Source organism: Pseudophryne corroboree, unplaced genomic scaffold (genome assembly GCF_028390025.1).
Source record: "Pseudophryne corroboree isolate aPseCor3 unplaced genomic scaffold, aPseCor3.hap2 scaffold_389, whole genome shotgun sequence".
NCBI lineage: Eukaryota > Metazoa > Chordata > Amphibia > Anura > Myobatrachidae > Pseudophryne > Pseudophryne corroboree.
Genome location: NW_026970034.1, coordinates 536,765 through 561,113, shown reverse-complemented (window position 1 = coordinate 561,113; position 24,349 = coordinate 536,765). Strand labels below are relative to the sequence as shown.

The window sequence follows — 24,349 nt, the reverse complement described above, 5'->3', positions numbered from 1 at the left end:
GAATTGAGGATGCATCTTGCTGCCTTTCCAATGAAGCAAGTTTAATTTAGTAATAGGTGAAAAACCATCCCTACAAAGGTGTTAATCAGAGACTTGGCTTTGTGGACACTTTTCAAAGAACAAATTTGTTAGCATAAAAATAAAGCCAGAAAATGAAGAGCTGTTTAATCACTCAATTGGATTTTTTTTGCCAGCATATTTCTTTTTCTCTGCAACCCACTGCTAAATTGTGCTTCCTAGCTGTTTTTATAAAATCACTGAGTCAAATCTAACTACATCAGAGAAGGCCAGGTACCCTACAGCATAACAGGGGGTTTGAAATTTTGACTTGTCTACTTAAAGATCACCAAAATCTGATAACAAGGTCAATTACGTCCCTGGTTGGGATTGAACCACCAACCTTTTGGTTAGTAGCCGGACACACTAACCGATTGCGCCACAGAGACACTTTGCAAAAAGTACATACTGACAAAGTCTAATAAGCATACATCTAGAACGTTTCCTAGAAAAACTTTAAAAAGTCAATAATCTGGAGAGTTTTTGTAAGATGTTTCTTCCATCAACCAATGAAGAAACACATTGGTACTTTCCCATGATGAGTGAGTGCTTCAGGATCTCTTGCACTTACATGTGCAGCAGAGTACTGCAATGGAAGCATGCTGGGCCCATAACCCAGAGGTAGGCAGATTGAAACTATCCTTTGCTATATGCATTTTTTTTGTTAATTTAAGTAATCAAAACTGGGATTGATATTTTTGCTCTTTTATTTTTACTTGAAGTACAATAACTTTTACCATTTTAATTTGTTTGAATAGTATATTGACAGTATAGTTTTCTTTAAAAAATCCACTTAATTTTCTTTACCCTATTATTAAAAGGGTAATTGACAAAAACAAACTACATTGTCACCAGAAGAGCAATACAAAATGTACAAGTGATATATTAAAATCATCTTTCCAGCTTGAATTTCAATGATGCATTGGGGCAACGATTTTGTGAGAAACATCTTCACCCTTAAATAAAGATTTTCTTAATTCCTTACCTGTGTGCTAATTAGATATCACCTTGTTTTCACATTAAACAGACTTCTACATGAGAAAGCAGCAAGGATGCAGTGGCGTTAATGTTTCCTGGTGTCAACCTGTATTATTTCAGTAGACATTGAAATGAGGATGCATCTTGCTGCCTTTCCAATGAAGCAAGTTTAATTTAGTAATAGGTGAAAAACCATCCCTACAAAGGTGTTAATCAGAGACTTGGCTTTGTGGACACTTTTCAGAGAACAAATTTGTTAGCATAAAAATAAAGCCAGAAAATGAAGAGCTGTTTAATCACTCAATTGGATTTTTTTTGCCAGCATATTTCTTTTTCTCTGCAACCCACTGCTAAATTGTGCTTCCTAGCTGTTTTTATAAAATCACTGAATCAAATCTAACTCTTATTACATCAGAGAAGGCCAGGTACCCTACACCATAACAGGGGGTTTGAAATTTTGACTTGTCTACTTAAAGATCACCAAAATCTGATAACAAGGTCAATTACGTCCCTGGTTGGGATTAAACCACCAACCTTTTGGTTAGTAGCCGGACACACTAACCGATTGCGCCACAGAGACACTTCCCAAAAAGTACATACTGACAAAGGCTAATAAGCATACATCTAGAACGTTTCCTAGAAAAACTTTAAAAAGTCAATAATCTGGAGAGTTTTTGTAAAATGTTTCTTCCATCAACCAACGAAGAAACACATTGGTACTTTCCCATGATGAGTGAGTGCTTCAGGATCTCTTGCACTTACATGTGCAGCAGAGTACTGCAATGGAAGCATGCTGGGCCCATAACCCAGAGGTAGGCAGATTGAAACTATCCTTTGCTATATGCATTTTTTTTTGTTAATTTAAGTAATCAAAACTGGGATTGATATTTTTGCTCTTTTATTTTTACTTGAAGTACAATAACTTTTACCATTTTAATTTGTTTGAATAGTATATTGACAGTATAGTTTTCTTTAAAAAATCCACTTAATTTTCTTTACCCTATTATTAAAAGGGTAATTGACAAAAACAAACTACATTGTCACCAGAAGAGCAATACAAAATGTACAAGTGATATATTAAAATCATCTTTCCAGCTTGAATTTCAATGATGCATTGGGGCAACGATTTTGTGAGAAACATCTTCACCCTTAAATAAAGATTTTCTTAATTCCTTACCTGTGTGCTAATTAGATATCACCTTGTTTTCACATTAAACAAACTTCCACATGAGAAAGCAGCAAGGATGCAGTGGCGTTAATGTTTCCTGGTGTCAACCTGTATTATTTCAGTAGAAATTGAAATGAGGATGCATCTTGCTGCCTTTCCAATGAAGCAAGTTTAATTTAGTAATAGGTGAAAAACCATCCCTACAAAGGTGTTAATCAGAGACTTGGCTTTGTGGACACTTTTCAGAGAACAAATTTGTTAGCATAAAAATAAAGTCAGAAAATGAAGAGCTGTTTAATCACTCAATTGGATTTTTTTTGCCAGCATATTTCTTTTTCTCTGCAACCCACTGCTAAATTGTGCTTCCTATCTGTTTTTATAAAATCACTGAATCAAATCTTACTCCGATTACATCAGAGAAGGCCAGGTACCCTACACCATAACAGGGAGTTTGAAATTTTGACTTGTCTACTTAAAGATCACCAAAATCTGATAACAAGGTCAATTACGTGCCTGGGTGGGATTGAACCACCAACCTTTTGGTTAATAGCCGTGCACACTAACTGATTGCGCCACAAAGACACTTTGCAAAAGGACATACTGACAAAGGCTAATAAGCATTCATCTAAAACGTTTCCTAGAAAAACTTTAAAAAGTCAATAATCTGGAGAGTTTTTGTAAAATGTTTCTTCCATCAACCAACGAAGAAACACATTGGTACTTTCCCATGATGAGTGAGTGCTTCAGGATCTCTTGCACTTACATGTGCAGCAGAGTACAGCAATGGAAGCATGCTGGGCCCAAAACCCAGCGGTAGGCAGATTGAAACTATCCTTTGCTATATGCATTTTTTTTTGTTCATTTAAGTAATCAAAACTGGGATTGATATTTTTGCTCTTTTATTTTTACTTAAAGTACAATAACTTTTACCATTTTAATTTGTTTTAATAGTATATTGACAGTATTGTTTTCTTTCAAAAATCCACTTAATTTTCTTTACCCTATTATTAAAATGGTAATTGACAAAAACAAACTACATTGTCACCAGAAGAGCAATACAAAATGTACAAGTGATATATTAAAATCATCTTTCCAGCTTGAATTTCAATGATGCATTGGGGCAACGATTTTGTGAGCAACATCTTCACCCTTAAATAAAGATTTTCTTAATTCCTTACCTGTGTGCTAATTAGATATCACCTTGTTTTCACATTAAACAGACTTCCACGTGAGAAAGCAGCAAGGATACAGTGGCGTTAATGTTTCCTGGTGTCAACCTGTATTATTTCAGTAGACATTGAATTGAGGATGCATCTTGCTGCCTTTCCAATGAAGCAAGTTTAATTTAGTAATAGGTGAAAAACCATCCCTACAAAGGTGTTAATCAGAGACTTGGCTTTGTGGACACTTTTCAAAGAACAAATTTGTTAGCATAAAAATAAAGCCAGAAAATGAAGAGCTGTTTAATCACTCAATTGGATTTTTTTTGCCAGCATATTTCTTTTTCTCTGCAACCCACTGCTAAATTGTGCTTCCTAGCTGTTTTTATAAAATCACTGAATCAAATCTAACTCTGATTACATCAGAGAAGGCCAGGTACCCTACACCATAACAGGGGGTTTGAAATTTTGACTTGTCTACTTAAAGATCACCAAAATCTGATAACAAGGTCAATTACGTCCCTGGGTGGGATTGAACCACCAACTTTTTGGTTAGTAGCCAAACACACTAACCGATTGCGCCACAGAGACACTTTGTAAAAAGTACATACTGACAAAGGCTAATAAGCATACATCTAGAACGTTTCCTAGAAAAACTTTAAAAAGTCAATAATCTGGAGAGTTTTTGTAAGATGTTTCTTCCATCAACCAACGAAGAAACACATTGGTACTTTCCCATGATGACTGAGTGCTTCAGGATCTCTTGCACTTACATGTGCAGCAGAGTACTGCAATGGAAGCATGCTGGGCCCATAACCCAGAGGTAGGCAGATTGAAACTATCCTTTGCTATATGCATTTTTTTTTGTTAATTTAAGTAATCAAAACTGGGATTGATATTTTTGCTCTTTTATTTTTACTTAAAGTACAATAACTTTTACCATTTTAATTTGTTTTAATAGTATATTGACAGTATAGTTTTCTTTAAAAAATCCACTTAATTTTCTTTACCCTATTATTAAAAGGGTAATTGACAAAAACAAACTACATTGTCACCAGAAGAGCAATACAAAATGTTCAAGTGATATATTAAAATCATCTTTCCAGCTTGAATTTCAATGATGCATTGGGGCAACGATTTTGTGAGAAACATCTTCACCCTTAAATAAAGATTTTCTTAATTCCTTACCTGTGTGCTAATTAGATATCACCTTGTTTTCACATTAAACAGACTTCTACATGAGAAAGCAGCAAGGATGCAGTGGCGTTAATGTTTCCTGGTGTCAACCTGTATTATTTCAGTAGACATTGAAATGAGGATGCATCTTGCTGCCTTTCCAATGAAGCAAGTTTAATTTAGTAATAGGTGAAAAACCATCCCTACAAAGGTGTTAATCAGAGACTTGGCTTTGTGGACACTTTTCAGAGAACAAATTTGTTAGCATAAAAATAAAGCCAGAAAATGAAGAGCTGTTTAATCACTCAATTGGATTTTTTTTGCCAGCATATTTCTTTTTCTCTACAACCCACTGCTAAATTGTGCTTCCTAGCTGTTTTTATAAAATCAATGATTCAAATCTAACTCTGATTACATCAGAGAAGGCCAGGTACCCTACACCATAACAGGGGGTTTGAAATTTTGACTTGTCTACTTAAAGATCACCAAAATCTGATAACAAGGTCAATTACGTCCCTGGGTTGGATTGAACCACCAACCTTTTGGTTCGTAGCCGGACACACTAACCGATTGCGCCACAGAGACACTTTGCAAAAGGTACTTACTGACAAAGGCTAATAAGCATACATCTAGAACGTTTCCTAGAAAAACTTTAAAAAGTCAATAATCTGGAGAGTTTTTGTAAGATGTTTCTTCCATCAACCAACGAAGAAACACATTGGTACTTTCCCATGATGACTGAGTGCTTCAGGATCTCTTGCACTTACATGTGCAGCAGAGTACTGCAATGGAAGCATGCTGGGCCCATAACCCAGAGGTAGGCAGATTGAAACTATCCTTTGCTATATGCTTTTTTTTTTGTTAATTTAAGTAATCAAAACTGGGATTGATATTTTTGCTCTTTTATTTTTTCTTAAAGTACAATAACTTTTACCATTTTAATTTGTTTTAATAGTATATTGACAGTATAGTTTTCTTTAAAAAATCCACTTAATTTTCTTTACCCTATTATTAAAAGGGTAATTGACAAAAACAAACTACATTGTCACCAGAAGAGCAATACAAAATGTACAAGTGATATATTAAAATCATCTTTCCAGCTTGAATTTCAATGATGCATTGGGGCAACGATTTTGTGAGAAACATCTTCACCCTTAAATAAAGATTTTCTTAATTCCTTACCTGTGTGCTAATTAGATATCACCTTGTTTTCACATTAAACAGACTTCTACATGAGAAAGCAGCAAGGATGCAGTGGCGTTAATGTTTCCTGGTGTCAACCTGTATTATTTCAGTAGACATTGAAATGAGGATGCATCTTGCTGCCTTTCCAATGAAGCAAGTTTAATTTAGTAATAGGTGAAAAACCATCCCTACAAAGGTGTTAATCAGAGACTTGGCTTTGTGGACACTTTTCAGAGAACAAATTTGTTAGCATAAAAATAAAGCCAGAAATGAAGAGCTGTTTAATCACTCAATTGGATTTTTTTTGCCAGCATATTTCTTTTTCTCTGCAACCCACTGCTAAATTGTGCTTCCTAGCTGTTTTTATAAAATCAATGAATCAAATCTAACTCTGATTACATCAGAGAAGGCCAGGTACCCTACACCATAACAGGGGGTTTGAAATTTTGACTTGTCTACTTAAAGATCACCAAAATCTGATAACAAGGTCAGTTACGTCCCTGGGTGGGATTGAACCACCAACCTTTTGGTTAGTAGCCGGACACACTAACCGATTGCGCCACAGAGACACTTTGCAAAAAGTACATTCTGACAAAGGCTAATAAGCATACATCTAGAACGTTTCCTAGAAAAACTTTAAAAAGTCAATAATCTGGAGAGTTTTTGTAAGATGTTTCTTCCATCAACCAACGAAGAAACACATTGGTACTTTCCCATGATGACTGAGTGCTTCAGGATCACTTGCACTTACATGTGCAGCAGAGTACTGCAATGGAAGCATGCTGGGCCCATAACCCAGAGGTAGGCAGATTGAAACTATCCTTTGCTATATGCATTTTTTTTTGTTAATTTAAGTAATCAAAACTGGGATTGATATTTTTGCTCTTTTATTTTTACTTGAAGTACAATAACTTTTACCATTTTAATTTGTTTGAATAGTATATTGACAGTATAGTTTTCTTTAAAAAATCCACTTAATTTTCTTTACCCTATTATTAAAAGGGTAATTGACAAAAACAAACTACATTGTCACCAGAAGAGCAATACAAAATGTACAAGTGATATATTAAAATCATCTTTCCAGCTTGAATTTCAATGATGCATTGGGGCAACGATTTTGTGAGAAACATCTTCACCCTTAAATAAAGATTTTCTTAATTCCTTACCTGTGTGCTAATTAGATATCACCTTGTTTTCACATTAAACAGACTTCTACATGAGAAAGCAGCAAGGATGCAGTGGCGTTAATGTTTCCTGGTGTCAACCTGTATTATTTCAGTAGACATTGAAATGAGGATGCATCTTGCTGCCTTTCCAATGAAGCAAGTTTAATTTAGTAATAGGTGAAAAACCATCCCTACAAAGGTGTTAATCAGAGACTTGGCTTTGTGGACACTTTTCAGAGAACAAATTTGTTAGCATAAAAATAAAGCCAGAAAATGAAGAGCTGTTTAATCACTCAATTGGATTTTTTTGCCAGCATATTTCTTTTTCTCTGCAACCCACTGCTAAATTGTGCTTTCTAGCTGTTTTTATAAAATCAATGAATCAAATCTAATTACATCAGAGAAGGCCAGGTACCCTACACCATAACAGGGGGTTTGAAATTTTGACTTGTCTACTTAAAGATCACCAAAATCTGATAACAAGGTCAATTACGTCCCTGGGTGGGATTGAACCACCAACCTTTTGTTAGTAGCCAGACACACTAACCGATTGCGCCACAGAGACACTTTGTAAAAAGTACTTACTGACAAAGGCTAATAAGCATACATCTAGAACGTTTCCTAGAAAAACTTTAAAAAGTCAATAATCTGGAGAGTTTTTGTAAGATGTTTCTTCCATCAACCAACGAAGAAACACATTGGTACTTTCCCATGATGACTGAGTGCTTCAGGATCTCTTGCACTTACATGTGCAGCAGAGTACTGCAATGGAAGCATGCTGGGCCCATAACCCAGAGGTAGGCAGATTGAAACTATCCTTTGCTATATGCATTTTTTTTTGTTAATTTAAGTAATCAAAACTGGGATTGATATTTTTGCTCTTTTATTTTTACTTAAAGTACAATAACTTTTACCATTTTAATTTGTTTTAATAGTATATTGACAGTATAGTTTTCTTTAAAAAATCCACTTAATTTTCTTTACCCTATTATTAAAAGGGTAATTGACAAAAACAAACTACATTGTCACCAGAAGAGCAATACAAAATGTTCAAGTGATATATTAAAATCATCTTTCCAGCTTGAATTTCAATGATGCATTGGGGCAACGATTTTGTGAGAAACATCTTCACCCTTAAATAAAGATTTTCTTAATTCCTTACCTGTGTGCTAATTAGATATCACCTTGTTTTCACATTAAACAGACTTCTACATGAGAAAGCAGCAAGGATGCAGTGGCGTTAATGTTTCCTGGTGTCAACCTGTATTATTTCAGTAGACATTGAAATGAGGATGCATCTTGCTGCCTTTCCAATGAAGCAAGTTTAATTTAGTAATAGGTGAAAAACCATCCCTACAAAGGTGTTAATCAGAGACTTGGCTTTGTGGACACTTTTCAAAGAACAAATTTGTTAGCATAAAAATAAAGCCAGAAAATGAAGAGCTGTTTAATCACTCAATTGGATTTTTTTTTGCCAGCATATTTCTTTTTCTCTGCAACCCACTGCTAAATTGTGCTTCCTAGCTGTTTTTATAAAATCACTGAATCAAATCTAACTCCATCAGAGAAGGCCAGGTACCCTACACCAGAACAGGGGGATTTGAAATTTTGACTTGTCTACTTAAAGATCACCAAAATCTGATAACAAGGTCAATTACGTCCCTGGGTGGGATTGAACCACCAACCTTTTGGTTAATAGCCGTGCACACTAACTGATTGCGCCACAAAGACACTTTGCAAAAGTACATACTGACAAAGGCTAATAAGCATTCATCTAAAACGTTTCCTAGAAAAACTTTAAAAAGTCAATAATCTGGAGAGTTTTTGTAAAATGTTTCTTCCATCAACCAACGAAGAAACACATTGGTACTTTCCCATGATGAGTGAGTGCTTCAGGATCTCTTGCACTTACATGTGCAGCAGAGTATAGCAATGGAAGCATGCTGGGCCCAAAACCCAGCGGTAGGCAGATTGAAACTATCCTTTGCTATATGCATTTTTTTTTGTTCATTTAAGTAATCAAAACTGGGATTGATATTTTTGCTCTTTTATTTTTACTTAAAGTACAATAACTTTTACCATTTTAATTTGTTTTAATAGTATATTGACAGTATTGTTTTCTTTCAAAAATCCACTTAATTTTCTTTACCCTATTATTAAAATGGTAATTGACAAAAACAAACTACATTGTCACCAGAAGAGCAATACAAAATGTACAAGTGATATATTAAAATCATCTTTCCAGCTTGAATTTCAATGATGCATTGGGGCAACGATTTTGTGAGCAACATCTTCACCCTTAAATAAAGATTTTCTTAATTCCTTACCTGTGTGCTAATTAGATATCACCTTGTTTTCACATTAAACAGACTTCCACATGAGAAAGCAGCAAGGATACCGTGGCGTTAATGTTTCCTGGTGTCAACCTGTATTATTTCAGTAGACATTGAATTGAGGATGCATCTTGCTGCCTTTCCAATGAAGCAAGTTTAATTTAGTAATAGGTGAAAAACCATCCCTACAAAGGTGTTAATCAGAGACTTGGCTTTGTGGACACTTTTCAAAGAACAAATTTGTTAGCATAAAAATAAAGCCAGAAAATGAAGAGCTGTTTAATCACTCAATTGGATTTTTTTTTCCAGCATATTTCTTTTTCTCTGCAACCCACTGCTAAATTGTGCTTCCTAGCTGTTTTTATAAAATCACTGAGTCAAATCTAACTACATCAGAGAAGGCCAGGTACCCTACAGCATAACAGGGGGTTTGAAATTTTGACTTGTCTACTTAAAGATCACCAAAATCTGATAACAAGGTCAATTACATCCCTGGTTGGGATTGAACCACCAACCTTTTGGTTAGTAGCCGGACACACTAACCGATTGCGCCACAGAGACACTTTGCAAAAATTACATACTGACAAAGTCTAATAAGCATACATCTAGAACGTTTCCTAGAAAAACTTTAAAAAGTCAATAATCTGGAGAGTTTTTGTAAGATGTTTCTTCCATCAACCAATGAAGAAACACATTGGTACTTTCCCATGATGAGTGAGTGCTTCAGGATCTCTTGCACTTACATGTGCAGCAGAGTACTGCAATGGAAGCATGCTGGGCCCATAACCCAGAGGTAGGCAGATTGAAACTATCCTTTGCTATATGCATTTTTTTTGTTAATTTAAGTAATCAAAACTGGGATTGATATTTTTGCTCTTTTATTTTTACTTGAAGTACAATAACTTTTACCATTTTAATTTGTTTGAATAGTATATTGACAGTATAGTTTTCTTTAAAAAATCCACTTAATTTTCTTTACCCTATTATTAAAAGGGTAATTGACAAAAACAAACTACATTGTCACCAGAAGAGCAATACAAAATGTACAAGTGATATATTAAAATCATCTTTCCAGCTTGAATTTCAATGATGCATTGGGGCAACGATTTTGTGAGAAACATCTTTACCCTTAAATAAAGGTTTTCTTAATTCCTTACCTGTGTGCTAATTAGATATCACCTTGTTTTCACATTAAACAAACTTCCACATGTGAAAGCAGCAAGGATGCAGTGGCGTTAATGTTTCCTGGTGTCAACCTGTATTATTTCAGTAGAAATTGAAATGAGGATGCATCTTGCTGCCTTTCCAATGAAGCAAGTTTAATTTAGTAATAGGTGAAAAACCATCCCTACAAAGGTGTTAATCAGAGACTTGGCTTTGTGGACACTTTTCAGAGAACAAATTTGTTAGCATAAAAATAAAGCCAGAAAATGAAGAGCTGTTTAATCACTCAATTGGATTTTTTTTGCCAGCATATTTCTTTTTCTCTGCAACCCACTGCTAAATAGTGCTTCCTAGCTGTTTTTATAAAATCACTGAATCAAATCTAACTCTGATTACATCAGAGAAGGCCAGGTACCCTACACCATAACAGGGGGTTTGAAATTTTGACTTGTCTACTTAAAGATCACCAAAATCTGATAACAAGGTCAATTACGTCCCTGGGTGGGATTGAACCACCAACTTTTTGGTTAGTAGCCAAACACACTAACCGATTGCGCCACAGAGACACTTTGTAAAAAGTACATACTGACAAAGGCTAATAAGCATACATCTAGAACGTTTCCTAGAAAAACTTTAAAAAGTCAATAATCTGGAGAGTTTTTGTAAGATGTTTCTTCCATCAACCAACGAAGAAACACATTGGTACTTTCCCATGATGACTGAGTGCTTCAGGATCTCTTGCACTTACATGTGCAGCAGAGTACTGCAATGGAAGCATGCTGGGCCCATAACCCAGAGGTAGGCAGATTGAAACTATCCTTTGCTATATGCATTTTTTTTTGTTAATTTAAGTAATCAAAACTGGGATTGATATTTTTGCTCTTTTATTTTTACTTAAAGTACAATAACTTTTACCATTTTAATTTGTTTTAATAGTATATTGACAGTATAGTTTTCTTTAAAAAATCCACTTAATTTTCTTTACCCTATTATTAAAAGGGTAATTGACAAAAACAAACTACATTGTCACCAGAAGAGCAATACAAAATGTTCAAGTGATATATTAAAATCATCTTTCCAGCTTGAATTTCAATGATGCATTGGGGCAACGATTTTGTGAGAAACATCTTCACCCTTAAATAAAGATTTTCTTAATTCCTTACCTGTGTGCTAATTAGATATCACCTTGTTTTCACATTAAACAGACTTCTACATGAGAAAGCAGCAAGGATGCAGTGGCGTTAATGTTTCCTGGTGTCAACCTGTATTATTTCAGTAGACATTGAAATGAGGATGCATCTTGCTGCCTTTCCAATGAAGCAAGTTTAATTTAGTAATAGGTGAAAAACCATCCCTACAAAGGTGTTAATCAGAGACTTGGCTTTGTGGACACTTTTCAGAGAACAAATTTGTTAGCATAAAAATAAAGCCAGAAAATGAAGAGCTGTTTAATCACTCAATTGGATTTTTTTTGCCAGCATATTTCTTTTTCTCTACAACCCACTGCTAAATTGTGCTTCCTAGCTGTTTTTATAAAATCAATGAATCAAATCTAACTCTGATTACATCAGAGAAGGCCAGGTACCCTACACCATAACAGGGGGTTTGAAATTTTGACTTGTCTACTTAAAGATCACCAAAATCTGATAACAAGGTCAATTACGTCCCTGGGTTGGATTGAACCACCAACCTTTTGGTTAGTAGCCGGACACACTAACCGATTGCGCCACAGAGACACTTTGCAAAAGGTACTTACTGACAAAGGCTAATAAGCATACATCTAGAACGTTTCCTAGAAAAACTTTAAAAAGTCAATAATCTGGAGAGTTTTTGTAAGATGTTTCTTCCATCAACCAATGAAGAAACACATTGGTACTTTCCCATGATGACTGAGTGCTTCAGGATCTCTTGCACTTACATGTGCAGCAGAGTACTGCAATGGAAGCATGCTGGGCCCATAACCCAGAGGTAGGCAGATTGAAACTATCCTTTGCTATATGCATTTTTTTTGTTAATTTAAGTAATCAAAACTGGGATTGATATTTTTGCTCTTTTATTTTTTCTTAAAGTACAATAACTTTTACCATTTTAATTTGTTTTAATAGTATATTGACAGTATAGTTTTCTTTAAAAAATCCACTTAATTTTCTTTACCCTATTATTAAAAGGGTAATTGACAAAAACAAACTACATTGTCACCAGAAGAGCAATACAAAATGTACAAGTGATATATTAAAATCATCTTTCCAGCTTGAATTTCAATGATGCATTGGGGCAACGATTTTGTGAGAAACATCTTCACCCTTAAATAAAGATTTTCTTAATTCCTTACCTGTGTGCTAATTAGATATCACCTTGTTTTCACATTAAACAGACTTCCACATGAGAAAGCAGCAAGGATGCAGTGGCGTTAATGTTTCCTGGTGTCAACCCGTATTATTTCAGTAGACATTGAAATGAGGATGCATCTTGCTGCCTTTCCAATGAAGCAAATTTAATTTAGTAATAGGTGAAAAACCATCCCTACAAAGGTGTTAATCAGAGACTTGGCTTTGTGGACACTTTTCAGAGAACAAATTTGTTAGCATAAAAATAAAGCCAGAAAATGAAGAGCTGTTTAATCACTCAATTGGATTTTTTTGCCAGCATATTTCTTTTTCTCTGCAACCCACTGCTAAATTGTGCTTCCTAGCTGTTTTTATAAAATCACTGAATCAAATCTAACTCTGATTACATCAGAGAAGGCCAGGTACCCTACACCATAAGAGGGGGTTTGAAATTTTGACTTGTCTACTTAAAGATCACCAAAATCTGATAACAAGGTCAATTATGTCCCTGGGTGGGATTGAACCACCAACCTTTTGGTTAGTAGCCGGACACACTAACCGATTGCGCCACAGAGACACTTCACAAAAAGTACCTACTGACAAAGGCTAATAAGCATACATCTAGAACGTTCCCTAGAAAAACTTTAAAAAGTCAATAATCTGGAGAGTTTTTGTAAAATGTTTCTTCCATCAACCAACGAAGAAACACATTGGTACTTTCCCATGATGAGTGAGTGCTTCAGGATCTCTTGCACTTACATGTGCAGCAGAGTACTGCAATGGAAGCATGCTGGGCCCATAACCCAGAGGTAGGCAGATTGAAACTGTCCTTTGCTATATGCATTTTTTTTGTTAATTTAAGTAATCAAAACTGGGATTGATATTTTTGCTCTTTTATTTTTACTTGAAGTACAATAACTTTTACCATTTTAATTTGTTTAAATCCACTTAATTTTCTTTACCCTATTATTAAAAGGGTAATTGACAAAAACAAACTACATTGTCACCAGAAGAGCAATACAAAATGTACAAGTGATATATTAAAATCATCTTTCCAGCTTGAATTTCAATGATGCATTGGGGCAACGATTTTGTGAGAAACATCTTCACCCTTAAATAAAGATTTTCTTAAATCCTTACCTGTGTGCTAATTAGATATCACCTTGTTTTCACATTAAACAGACTTCCACATGAGAAAGCAGCAAGGATGCAGTGGCGTTAATGTTTCCTGGTGTCAACCCGTATTATTTCAGTAGACATTGAAATGAGGATGCATCTTGCTGCCTTTCCAATTAAGCAAATTTAATTTAGTAATAGGTGAAAAACCATCCCTACAAAGGTGTTAATCAGAGACTTGGCTTTGTGGACACTTTTCAGAGAACAAATTTGTTAGCATAAAAATAAAGCCAGAAAATGAAGAGCTGTTTAATCACTCAATTGGATTTTTTTGCCAGCATATTTCTTTTTCTCTGCAACCCACTGCTAAATTGTGCTTCCTAGCTGTTTTTATAAAATCACTGAATCAAATCTAACTCTTATTACATCAGAGAAGGCCAGGTACCCTACACCATAAGAGGGAGTTTGAAATTTTGACTTGTCTACTTAAAGATCACCAAAATCTGATAACAAGGTCAATTACGTCTCTGGGTGGGATTGAACCACCAACCTTTTGGTTAATAGCCATACACACTAACTGATTGCGCCACAGAGACACTTTGCAAAAGTACATACTGACAAAGGCTAATAAGCATTCATCTAAAACGTTTCCTAGAAAAACTTTAAAAATTCAATAATCTGGAGAGTTTATGTAAGATGTTTCTTCCATCAACCAACGAAGAAACACATTGGTACTTTCCCATGATGAGTGAGTGCTTCAGGATCTACTGCACTTACATGTGCAGCAGAGTACAGCAATGGAAGCATGCTGGGCACATAACCCAGAGGTAGGCAGATTGAAACTATCCTCTGCTATATGCATTTTTTTTTGTTAATTAAAGTAATCCAAAACTGGGATTGATATTTTGGCTCTTTTATTTTTACTTACAGTACAATAACTTTTACCATTTTAATTTGTTTTAATAGTATATTGACAGTATTGTTTTCTTTCAAAAATCCACTTAATTTTCTTTACCCTATTATTAAAATGGTAATTGACAAAAACAAACTACATTGTCACCAGAAGAGCAATACAAAATGTACAAGTGATATATTAAAATCATCTTTCCAGCTTGAATTTCAATGATGCATTGGGGCAACGATTTTGTGAGAAACATTTTCACCCTTAAATAAAGATTTTCTTAATTCCTTACCTGTGTGCTAATTAGATATCACCTTGTTTTCACATTAAACAGACTTCCACATGAGAAAGCAGCAAGGATGCAGTGGCGTTAATGTTTCCTGGTGTCAACCTGTATTATTTCAGTAGACATTGAAATGAGGATGCATCTTGCTGCCTTTCCAATGAAGCAAGTTTAATTTAGTAATAGGTGAAAAACCATCCTTACAAAGGTGTTAATCAGAGACTTGGCTTTGTGGACACTATTCAGAGAACAAATTTGTTAGCATAAAAATAAAGCCAGAAAATGAAGAGCTGTTTAATCACTCAATTGGATTTTTTTGCCAGCATATTTCTTTTTCTCTGCAACCCACTGCTAAATTGTGCTTCCTAGCTGTTTTTATAAAATCACTGAATCAAATCTAACTCTGATTACATCAGAGAAGGCCAGGTACCCTACACCATAAGAGGGGGTTTGAAATTTTGACTTGTCTACTTAAAGATCACCAAAATCTGATAACAAGGTCAATTACGTCTCTGGGTGGGATTGAACCACCAACCTTTTGGTTAATAGCCATACACACTAACTGATTGCGCCACAGAGACACTTTGCAAAAGTACATACTGACAAAGGCTAATAAGCATTCATCTAAAACGTTTCCTAGAAAAACTTTAAAAATTCAATAATCTGGAGAGTTTATGTAAGATGTTTCTTCCATCAACCAACGAAGAAACACATTGGTACTTTCCCATGATGAGTGAGTGCTTCAGGATCTACTGCACTTACATGTGCAGCAGAGTACAGCAATGGAAGCATGCTGGGCACATAACCCAGAGGTAGGCAGATTGAAACTATCCTCTGCTATATGCATTTTTTTTGTTAATTAAAGTAATCCAAAACTGGGATTGATATGTTGGCTCTTTTATTTTTACTTACAGTACAATAACTTTTACCATTTTAATTTGTTTTAATAGTATATTGACAGTATTGTTTTCTTTCAAAAATCCACTTAATTTTCTTTACCCTATTATTAAAATGGTAATTGACAAAAACAAACTACATTGTCACCAGAAGAGCAATACAAAATGTACAAGTGATATATTAAAATCATCTTTCCAGCTTGAATTTCAATGATGCATTGGGGCAACGATTTTGTGAGAAACATTTTCACCCTTAAATAAAGATTTTCTTAATTCCTTACCTGTGTGCTAATTAGATATCACCTTGTTTTCACATTAAACAGACTTCCACATGAGAAAGCAGCAAGGATGCAGTGGCGTTAATGTTTCCTGGTGTCAACCTGTATTATTTCAGTAGACATTGAAATGAGGATGCATCTTGCTGCCTTTCCAATGAAGCAAGTTTAATTTAGTAATAGGTTAAAAACCATCCTTACAAAGGTGTTAATCAGAGACTTGGCTTTGTGGACACTTTTCAGAGAACAAATTTGTTAGCATAAAAATAAAGCTAGAAAATTAAGAGCTGTTTAATCACTCAATTGGATTTTTTTTGCCAGCATATTTCTTTTTCTCTGCAACCCACTGCTAAATTGTGCTTCCTAGCTGTTTTTATAAAATCACTGAATCAAATCTAACTCTGATTACATCAGAGAAGGCCAGGTACCCTACACCAGAACAGGGGGTTTGAAATTTTGACTTGTCTACTTAAAGATCACCAAAATCTGATAACAAGGTCAATTACGTCCCTGGGTGTAATTGAACCACCAACCTTTTGGTTAATAGCCATGCACACTAACTGATTGCGCCACAGAGACACTTTGCGAAAGTCCATACTGACAAAGGCTAATAAGCATTCATCTAAAACGTTTCCTAGAAAAACTTTAAAAAGTCAATAATCTGGAGAGTTTTTGTAAGATGTTTCTTCCATCAACCAACGAAGAAACACATTGGTACTTTCCCATGATGAGTGAGTGCTTCAGGATCTCTTGCACTTACATGTGCAGCAGAGTACAGCAATGGAAGCATGCTGGGCCCATAACCCAGCGGTAGGCAGATTGAAACTATCCTCTGCTATATGCATTTTTTTTTGTTAATTAAAGTAATCCAAAACTGGGATTGATATTTTGGCTCTTTTATTTTTACTTAAAGTACAATAACTGTTACCATTTTAATTTGTTTTAATAGTATATTGACAGTATTGTTTTCTTTCAAAAATCCACTTAATTTTCTTTACCCTATTATTAAAATGGTAATTGACAAAAACAAACTACATTGTCACCAGAAGAGCAATACAAAATGTACAAGTGATATATTAAAATCATCTTTCCAGCTTGAATTTCAATGATGCATTGGGGCAACGATTTTGTGAGAAACATCTTCACCCTTAAATAAAGATTTTCTTAATTCCTTACCTGTGTGCTAATTAGATATCACCTTGTTTTCACATTAAACAGACTTCCACATGAGAAAGCAGCAAGGATACAGTGGCGTTAATGTTTCCTGGTGTCAACCTGTATTATTTCAGTAGACATTGAAATGAGGATGCATCTTGCTGCCTTTCCAATGAAGCAAGTTTAATTTAGTAATAGGTGAAAAATCATCCCTACAAAGGTGTTAATCAGAGACTTGGCTTTGTGGACACTTTTCAAAGAACAAATTTGTTAGCATAAAAATAAAGCCAGAAAATGAAGAGCTGTTTAATCACTCAATTGGATTTTTTTTGCCAGCATATTTCTTTTTCTCTGCAACCCACAGCTAAATTGTGCTTCCTAGCTGTTTTTATTAAATCACTGAATCAAATCTAACTCTGATTACATCAGAGAAGGCCAGGTACCCTACACCATAACAGGGGGTTTGAAATTTTGACTTGTCTACTTAAAGATCACCAAAATCTGATAACAAGGTCAATTACGTCCCTGGTTGGGATTGAACCACTAACCTTTTGGTTAGTAGTCGGACACACTAACCGATTGCGCCACAGAGACACTTTGCAAAAAGTACATACTGACAAAGTCTAATAAGCATACATCTAGAACGTTTCCTAGAAAAACTTTAAAAAGTCAATAATCTGGAGAGTTTTTGTAAGATGTTTCTTCCATCAACCAACGAAGAAACACATTGGTACTTTCCCATGATGAGTGAGTGCTTCAGGATCTCTTGCACTTACATGTGCAGCAGAGTACTGCAATGGAAGCATGCTGGGCCCATAACCCAGAGGTAGGCAGATTGAAACTATCCTTTGCTATATGCATTTTTTTTGTTAATTTAAGTAATCAAAACTGGGATTGATATTTTTGCTCTTTTATTTTTACTTAAAGTACAATAACTTTTACCATTTTAATTTGTTTTAATAGTATATTGACAGTATTGTTTTCTTTAAAAAATCCACTTAATTTTCTTTACCCTATTATTAAAAGGGTAATTGACAAAAACAAACTACATTGTCACCAGAAGAGCAATACAAAATGTACAAGTGATATATTAAAATCATCTTTCCAGCTTGAATTTCAATGATGCATTGGGGCAACGATTTTGTGAGAAACATCTTCACCCTTAAATAAAGATTTTCTTAATTCCTTACCTGTGTGCTAATTAGATATCACCTTGTTTTCACATTAAACAGTCTTCCACATGAGAAAGCAGCAAGGATGCATTGGCGTTAATGTTTCCTGGTGTCAACCTGTATTATTTCAGTAGACATTGAAATGAGGATGCATCTTGCTGCCTTTCCAATGAAGCAAGTTTAATTTAGTAATAGGTGAAAAACCATCCCTACAAAGGTGTTAATCAGAGACTTGGCTTTGTGGACACTTTTCAGAGAACAAATTTGTTAGCATAAAAATAAAGCCAGAAAATGAAGAGCTGTTTAATCACTCAATTGGATTTTTTTTGCCAGCATATTTCTTTTTCTCTGCAACCCACTGCTAAATTGTGCTTCCTAGCTGTTTTTATTAAATCACTGAATCAAATCTAACTCTGATTACATCAGAAAAGGCCAGGTACCCTACACCATAACAGGGGGTTTGAAATTTTGACTTGTCTACTTAAAGATCACCAAAATCTGATAACAAGGTCAATTACATCCCTGGGTGGGATTGAACCACCAACCTTTTGGTTAGTAGCCGGACACACTAACCGATTGCGCCACAGAGACACTTCGCGAAAAATACATACTGACAAAGGCTAATAAGCATACATCTAAAACTTTTCCTAGAAAAACTTTAAAAAGTCAATAATCTGGAGAGTTTTTTTAAGACAGGCCTGGCCAACCTGTGGCTCTCCAGCTGTTGTAAAACTACAAGCCCCATCATGCTTTGCCACAGTTTTGCTATTAGGGAATGCTAAAACTGTGGCAAGGCATGCTGGGATGTGTAGTTTCACAACATCTGGAGAGCCACAGGTTGGCCATGCCTGTTTTAAGATGTTTCTTCCATCAACCAACGAAGAAACACATTGGTACTTTCCCATGATGAGTGAGTGCTTTAGGATCTCTTGCACTTACATGTGCAGCAGAGTACTGCAATGGAAGCATGCTGGGCCCATTACCCAGAGGTAGGCAGATTGAAACTATCCTCTGCTATATGCATTTTTTTTGTTAATTAAAGTAATCCAAAACTGGGATTGATATGTTAGCTCTTTTATGTTTTCTTAAAGTACAATAACTTTTACCATTTTAATTTGTTTATATAGTATATTGACAGTATTGTTTTCTTTCAAAAATCTACTTAATTTTTTTTACCCTATTATTAAAATGGTAATTGACAAAAACAAACTACATTTGTTTGGGAGAAAAATGCAAAGGTACAAGACAGCTTTTCCTTGCCAATATCTCTCTTTTGCAAAGAGCTACGCATTGGAAAATTCAGAGCTATACCGTGTAGATGAAGCACTAACAGGAGGCTTTAAAATTTTCATTCTAGTGTCCTTCGTTTGGGAGAAAAATCCAATGGTACAAGACAGCTTTTCCTTGCCAATATCTCTCTTTTGCAAAGAGCTGCGCATTGGAAAATTCAGGGCTATGCCGTGTAGATGATGGCCTAACAGGAGGCTTTAAAATTTTCTTTCTAGTGTCCTTCGTTTGGGAGAAAAATGCAAAGGTACAAGACAGCTTTTCCTTGCCAATATCTCTCTTTTGCAAAGAGCTGCGCATTGGAAAATTCAGGGCTATGCCGTGTAGATGATGGCCTAACAGGAGGCTTTAAAATTCCAAACGAAGGACACTAGAAAGAAAATTTTAAAGCCTCCTGTTAGGCCATCATCTACACGGCATAGCCCTGAATTTTCCAATGCGCAGCTCTTTGCGATTACAATCCAACCTGAATCAGGCTCTATTACCTATCACAATGCACTGCAGGTAGTACAAAATGGGGTTAATATAGGAGAAAAACCCCCAGAGCTGTGCTCCTTAACTGTCCCTGGTGGCTAGTGGAGCGGCTGCCCAGTAATCAGTGTCCACGCCAGTGCGCACACGGCCCGCCCCCTACAGCCACGCTGGATCTCGGTATAGTGTGGGCACAGAAGCCCCTTACCTCCCTTTCATCAGCGGCCTCGTGATCCCGGAGGGCGGTGTGTGTGTGACTGACCTTAGGAAGAAACCGGAGCCTCCGCTGCAGTGACCCAGCAACCAGGGCACGGGAGTATACTGCGCCGCTGGGAGTGATTGAGCTGCAGTAAAGATGTCTATTAGACCTAGCCTGCTGCAGCCCTTGTAGATTCTTATAAAAAAAGTTCTTCTTTTCTTGTCAAAATTAATAGCTAAGAATAGGCTGCCTGAGGCAGCCCCCTGTTAAGTGGCCTGCTACTGAAGGCACCAACTACAAACTGAGCTCCCTGTTCATGGAAGCGAGGTTATAGAGCAGGGGGCGCTGAGCATCTTGGGAACAGTCAAAAGCTTTGAGCCTGTTGGTGCCTCAGATCAAGATCCTACTCTACACCCCAATGTGAATCCTTGTGGAGTCCAGTGTACCCCACGGAAGAAATGAATGTGTCACACCCATTGGCAGCAACATTAGAATAGCTGCTGATGGGCACAATTGAGAAAGGAAGGGGGGAAAACATTTGAATCCAGCACATATATGTAATTTGAATATGTAATTTGTACCTTCCTACTTTAAAATGTAATGGATGAACCTCACCCTGTGAGAACTATCTTTATGATCAAGAGATCTCATATGCAAGATAAGTATGTGTTGGCAGAGGCGCTCACTGGGCAGAGATGCTGATCGCATCTCTGGCATGTGCCGGTGCACTGCGGCACCAGCACACACACACACTTCAGACCTGATCTCCTGTTGTGTGAATATGCACAGCAGAGATCAGGTCTGAATTAGGCCCTATATACAGCTGTCAGTAAGGCAGGGATCTGCTGCTGCCAGTGAGGCAGGGATCTGCTGCTGCCAGTGAGGCAGGGATCTGCTGCTGCCAGTGAGGCAGGGATGTGCTGCTGTCAGTGAAGCAGTGATCTGCTGCTGTCAGTGAGGCAGTGATCTGCTGCTGTCAGTAAGGCAGGGATGTGCTGCTATAAGTGAGGCAGGGATGTGCTGCTGTCAGTGAAGCAGGGATGTGCTGCTGTCAGCAAGGCAGTGATCTGCTGCCCACTATCTCCCTATCACCCCTGCCTGAGTCACACACTTTCCCTGTCACCCCTGCCCCAGTTACCCACTATCTCCCAGTCACCGCTGCCTCAGTTAACCACTATACCTGCGACCCCTGCCTCAGTCACCCACTATACCAGTCACCCCTGCTTTAGTCACCCACTATCTCTGTCACCCCGGCCTCAGTCACCCACTATCTCCCACTCATACATGCTTCAGTCACCCACTATCTCCCAGTCATCCCTGCCTCAGTCACCTACTGACACCAGTGCAGACATTTCTGCTGCGGCCTCTCCACTCTCCAGCGTGAACGTCCTGACGACTGAGGAAATCCGCTTCCCAGTTGAGGACTCCGGGAATGAACACTGCCGATATTGCTGGCAGATGACGTTCTACCCAACTGAGGATTTTTGATACTTCCAGCTTTGCTATGCAATTTCGAGTGCCGCCTTGATGATTTGTGTACACTACCGTGGTGGCGTTGTCCGATTGTACTTGAACAGGCCTGTTCTGTACTAGAGGCAGGGCCAGTGTCAATGAATTGAACACTGCCTGCAATTCCAGAATGTTTATCGGGAGGAGAGATTCCTCCCTGGTCCACCGATGGTGAAGGGTCGTCATCACGGCCATGACCTTGGTGAATTTCCGAGGTGCCGTGGCCAAACCAGAAGGCAGGACCTGAAATCCAAAAACTAACCAGGCTTAGCTTCCAACATCAGATGAGATTGGACATATCCAGTGTGATGCGGCTGTAGATGATTTTTGCTGTTTCTAACTTCTACTTCTAACTACTGGTACATCAATGAATAAGTTTCAAAATAGAATGCATCAAGAGAACGGTGTTGGTAGTATAAAACTACCTACAGCACCTGGTATTCCCAGGTGGTCTCACATCCAAGAACATACCAGGCCTAAAATCAGGTGATATTGGGCATATACAGTGTGGTGTGGCTGTAGATGAGCTTAGTGGTTTCTGTTAGAGTTCTTCTACTTCTAACTACTCGTACATAAATGAGTAAGCAGACGATTTATTAAACCTGGTGAAATGATAATTTGCATGGTGATAAAGTACCAGCCAATCAGCTCCTAATTGCCATGTCACAGGCTGGGTTTGAAAAATGACAGTTAGGAGCTGACTGGCTGGTACTTTATCACCTTGCACTTTATCAGTTCACCAGGCTTAATAGATCTGCCCCAATGTTTCAAAATGGAATGCATCAAGAGAACGGTGTTAGTATTGTAAAAATACACACAGCTCCTGGTATTTCCTGGTGGTCTCCCATCCAAGTACTAAAACCAGGACCAACACTGCTCAGCTTCCATGATCAGGAGAGATTGGGCAAATCCAGTGTGCTGTGGCTGTAGATGAGCTGGTGGTTTTTATTACAGCTCTTCTACTTCTAACTTCTGGTACATAAAAGAATACATGTAAAAATTAAATGTACCAAGAAAATGGTGTTGGTAGTTTAAAAACACCTAAAGAATCTGATACTACCAAGCAGTCTCCCATCCATGTATTAACAAAGTCCAATACTGCTTTGCTTCAAAAATCAAATGAGATTGGGCATATCCAGTGTGGTGTGGCTTTAGATAAGCTTTGTGGTTTCTGTTAGAGCTCTTCTACTTCTAACTACTGGTACATTAATGAATATGTATAAGGTTGTAGTTTATCCAATATGCCTTTACTACCTTACCTTTCAACCCCCCCTCCCCTCTTCTCCTTATAGCTTCCTTAGTTCTCTCCTCCTCATGTGTGCGTTATTTGTTTTCTCATACGTCCTAGATGATGCTGGGGTCACATTAAGAACCTTGGGGTATAGACTGGATCCGCAGGAGACATGGGCACTTTAAGACTTTCAAAGGGTGTGAACTGTCTCCTCCCTCTATGCCCCTCCTCCAGACTCCAGTTTTAGTATTGTGCGCAGTGATACTGGATGCACTACAGGGGAGCTCTACTGAGTTTCTCTGAAAAGACTTGTTAGTTTTTTTTATTTTCAGGGAGGCTGCTGGCAACAGTCTCCCTGCTTCGTGGGACTTAGGGGAGAGAAGTATGACCAACTTCTAGTGAGTTCAATAGCTCTGCTTCAGGCTGACAGGACACCATTAGCTCCTGAGGGTGCTGATCGCTGGGTACGCCTAGATGCACACTCCCGCAGCCTGCCGTCACCCCCTTACAGAGCCAGAAGACAGGTGAGTAGCAGAAGAACAGAAGACTTCTTCTCCAGTGATTGCATTCTGAGGTACCGAGCAGCGAGCGGAACGCTGCGCGCCATGCTCCCACACAAACACAGGCACTGCAGGGTGCAGGGCACAGGGGGGGGGGCACCCTGGGCAGCATAAATTCCTCACAAAAGGCTGGAAAAAGTGGACATTAGTGCCTGGGCACTGTCCTTACCCCGCTAGCGTAATTAATTATTTCTGAGCAGGACAGATACGCGCCATTACAGTAGCGGGGCTTCTTCCTCACCTCACCAGAACATCTTTAGAGCATTACAAGTCTATCACTATAGAGTTTATTATTTCCCAGACTGTGTACTTTTGGCGCTGGATTGTGAGCTGAAAAATCCTCTGTGTCCCTCTGACAGATTTACTGACGGTCTGTCCCCCATAAGCCGATGTGTCTGTGGGTACTTGGTACATGTGTGTCAACATGTCGATGGCTGAATGTTTTTCCCAAGAGGAAACTATATTAGGAATGCAGACATATGATGGTGGCCCTGTTGGCACCACCAATAACTGACTGGGTAAAAGTTTCAGTAATATCAGAGTAAGGTTGGATAAATCTGTGTCCCAGACACAGACGTAG

General features: G+C 37.3%; 4 non-coding genes across 4 annotated transcripts; all 4 read right to left on the bottom strand.

The window, feature by feature from the left end:
• Positions 1–3,880: 3,880 nt before the first annotated feature.
• Positions 3,881–3,954, bottom strand: TRNAS-ACU (transfer RNA serine (anticodon ACU)). The gene has a single exon. It is a non-coding gene; the product is annotated as a tRNA-Ser (tRNA).
• A 2,265-nt stretch (positions 3,955–6,219) lies between these two features.
• TRNAS-ACU (transfer RNA serine (anticodon ACU)) lies at positions 6,220–6,293 on the bottom strand. The gene has a single exon. It is a non-coding gene; the product is annotated as a tRNA-Ser (tRNA).
• A 4,586-nt stretch (positions 6,294–10,879) lies between these two features.
• TRNAS-ACU (transfer RNA serine (anticodon ACU)) lies at positions 10,880–10,953 on the bottom strand. The gene has a single exon. It is a non-coding gene; the product is annotated as a tRNA-Ser (tRNA).
• Positions 10,954–13,217: 2,264 nt separating this feature from the next.
• TRNAS-ACU (transfer RNA serine (anticodon ACU)) lies at positions 13,218–13,291 on the bottom strand. Its single transcript has one exon. It is a non-coding gene; the product is annotated as a tRNA-Ser (tRNA).
• Between the last annotated feature and the right edge of the window lie 11,058 nt (positions 13,292–24,349).